This window comes from Camelus dromedarius, chromosome 2 (genome assembly GCF_036321535.1).
Source record: "Camelus dromedarius isolate mCamDro1 chromosome 2, mCamDro1.pat, whole genome shotgun sequence".
Classification (NCBI taxonomy): Eukaryota; Metazoa; Chordata; class Mammalia; order Artiodactyla; family Camelidae; genus Camelus; species Camelus dromedarius.
The window spans coordinates 110,253,660-110,256,796 of record NC_087437.1 but is presented as its reverse complement, the minus strand read 5'-3'; the positions used below and the strand labels follow the sequence as shown (position 1 = coordinate 110,256,796).

General features: G+C 32.6%; 1 non-coding gene across 1 annotated transcript; it reads left to right on the top strand.

Moving 5' to 3' along the window:
- Positions 1-2,283: 2,283 nt before the first annotated feature.
- On the top strand, positions 2,284-2,355 carry TRNAV-AAC (transfer RNA valine (anticodon AAC)). The gene has a single exon. It is a non-coding gene; the product is annotated as a tRNA-Val (tRNA).
- The last annotated feature ends 782 nt before the right edge of the window (positions 2,356-3,137 follow it).

The window sequence follows — 3,137 nt, the reverse complement described above, 5'->3', positions numbered from 1 at the left end:
ATTTCATTTGTCTTATCCGTGAACGTTCTCCACTCTTGCTGTGTGTTTTAAAAACTTTTCATTAAAAAAATTTAATCAGCAGAAAAATAAGAGATTGTGCCTTTTTAACTCATCATCTAATTTTAACAATCATTAACATTTTGATATGGTAATCTTCACTATTTGTTGAACTTTTAAACAATAAATCAGATATGGTATTTCATAATCCAAAATGTTTCAATATGCAACTAACAGTATTTTATAACTTTATCATAATAGCATTATCACACCTAACAATATTAATAATATTTCCTTTATATCAATTAATGCAGTAATCAGATTTTCCTGATTATTTAAAAATAGGTGTTTTAGTTCTTGTTTATTTAAAATCAAATAAGTTCCTCACATTGAATTTACTTATTATGTATCTTAATACTCTTTAAATGCAGAATAGCTCTTTTTTTATATTATTGAATTGTTGTATAAGTTGTAAACCTTAAGCCTTGGTTTGAGCCAGGTTTAATGCTTGGCAAGAAGCCTTCACAGGTGATGAGGTGTATTCAGCGTGCAGTTATTGCCCAGTTATTGTAAGCCTCTTTTAAACTAGATAAGTCTCATTCCTTCAGTTCTGTTCCTGGTCCTTCCACACCATCTATGAAGCATCACTCTGCTCACTAGAGTTCATTGATTTCCACCTTCTTTGAACACCTGTGGTGTTTATGGTGTATATGACAATATTTCACTTTTACCTATTTGTTATGCTATGTACCACTGTAAGTACATTTTCTATTTTGTGTTTAACTGGTCTGTTCAAATAGGTTGTAGGTCACTAGCAATCAATTCCTGCATATCATATTTTTCCCCATGGCAAAGGGAATATTGCAGGTTTTCACTCCAGGTTTTATGATTTTTCTGGTTGACTCCACAGGTACTTATTCATGTCGTTTTCATTTTTTTTTAAATTGAAGTATAGTTGCTTTATAATATAATATTAGTTTCAGGTGTATGACATAATGATTCAATATTTTTATAGATTATACTCCATTTAAAGTTATTATAAAATATTGACTATATTCCCTGATGTGTACAATATACCCTTGTAGCTTATTTTTTTAATATACATAGTTGTTTATACCTCTTAATTCCCTACTCCTCTCTTGCCCCATCCCTCATCCCTCTCCCTGCTGGTAGCCACTAGTTTTTTTTTCTATATTTGTAAGTCTGTTTCTGTTTTGTTGTATTCATTCATTTTTTTTTTATTTTTTTAGATTCCACATATAAGTAATAACATAAAGTATTTGTCTTTCTCTGTCTGATTTATTTCACTAAGTTTTCATGGATTAGAAGAATTAATATTGTTAAAATGTCTATACTACCCAAAGTAATCTACATATTTAATGCAATCTCTATCAAAATACCCATGGCATTTTTTACAGAACTAGAACAAATAATCCTAAAATATATATGAAACCATAAAAGACCCTGAATAGACAAAGAAATCTTGAGAAAAAAGAACAAAGTTGGAGGAATCATGCTCTCTAATTTCAGATTATACTACAGAGCTACAGTAACCAAAACAGCACGGTACTGGTACAGAAACAGACACATAGATCAATGGGATAGAATACAGAGTCCAGAAATAAACCCGTCTACTGCACTCATGGTCAATTCACCTACAAAAAAAGGCAACAATAAACCATAGGGAAAAGACAGTCTCTTCAATAAATGGTGCTGGGGAAACTGGACAGCTACATGTGAAAGAAATTACAACATTCTTTAACACTACACACAGAAATAAATTCAAAATGGCTTTAAGACCGAAACATAAGACCTGAAACCATAAAACTCCTAAAAGAAAACACAGAACACTCTTTGACATAAATCATAGCAGTATTTTTTGGATCTGTCTCCTAAGGCAAAAGAAATAAAAGCAAAAATGAGCAAATGGGACCTAGTTAAACATAAAGCCTTTTGCACAGCAAAGGAAACCTCAACAAAATGAAAAGACAGCCTTTTGAATGGGAGAAAATATTGGCAAGTGATATGACTGATAAGGGGCTAATATCCAAAATATATAAACAGTTCATACAACTCAATAGAAGAAACAAACAACTCTATTAAAAAATGGGCAGAAGTCCTGAATAGACTTTTTTTTCAAAGAAGACATACAGAAGGACAACAAGTACATGAAGAGATGCTCAACATTGCTAGTCATTAGAGAAATGCAAATCAAAACCACAATGAGATGTCACCTCACACCAGTCAGAATGGCTGTCATCAAAAAGATCAGAAATATCAGGAGAGGAGAGTATAGTTCAGTGGTAGAATGTGTGCTTAACCTGCACAAGGTCCTGGGTTCAATCCCCAGTACCTTCATTAGAAAAATTTAATTACTTCCCTTCTCCAAAAAAACAAAACAAAACAAAACAAAACAAAAAAAAAACAAATAACAAATGTTAGCAAGGATCTGGAGAAAAGGAAACCTTTGCACACTATTTGTGGCAAGGTAAATTAGTGCAAATACTATGGAAAACAATATGGAGGTTTCCCAAAAAACTAAAAATAGAACTACCATATGACCCAGTAATTCCATTCCTTGATATATATCCAAAGAAAATGAAAACACTAGTTCTTTTTCATTTTTAAAGAAAAAAAATTCTTTGTTTATGCCACCTGTATTTATATGAACCAAACAAGGCAAGAGTAATCCGAATACGACAGGCAGAAACTGGGAAACTGTAAATACTAAGACCATGCATGCAGACCATGTAAGTCCTGAGACCATACATGTAGACCATACTCAATGAATATTTGTCCCCTGGAATGAATGAGTGCTTGATTTGCTCATACTGTGAGAAACATTGCTGTCTTATGTCAAGAATGATTTTTAAATTGAATAAATGTTGTCAATTATTATAGAGCCAGAAGTCTCTTTAATTAGTTCTCTCCAGTGATTTTCTGTAATAAAAATGTTCTACCAAGAGTTAACTGTAAAGACCTCCAACAATAAAGCACCCAGCTGCACTTAGAAGCATATGCAATTTTCAGAGATGTTGCCTGTCTGTCTCTGTCCTCTCCCTATCCAAGGAATAGCATAGAAGGATAAAGTTAGCTGAAGATCCCTGGGGGTTTATTTCTTCCACTTCCTGTCCAGAGCT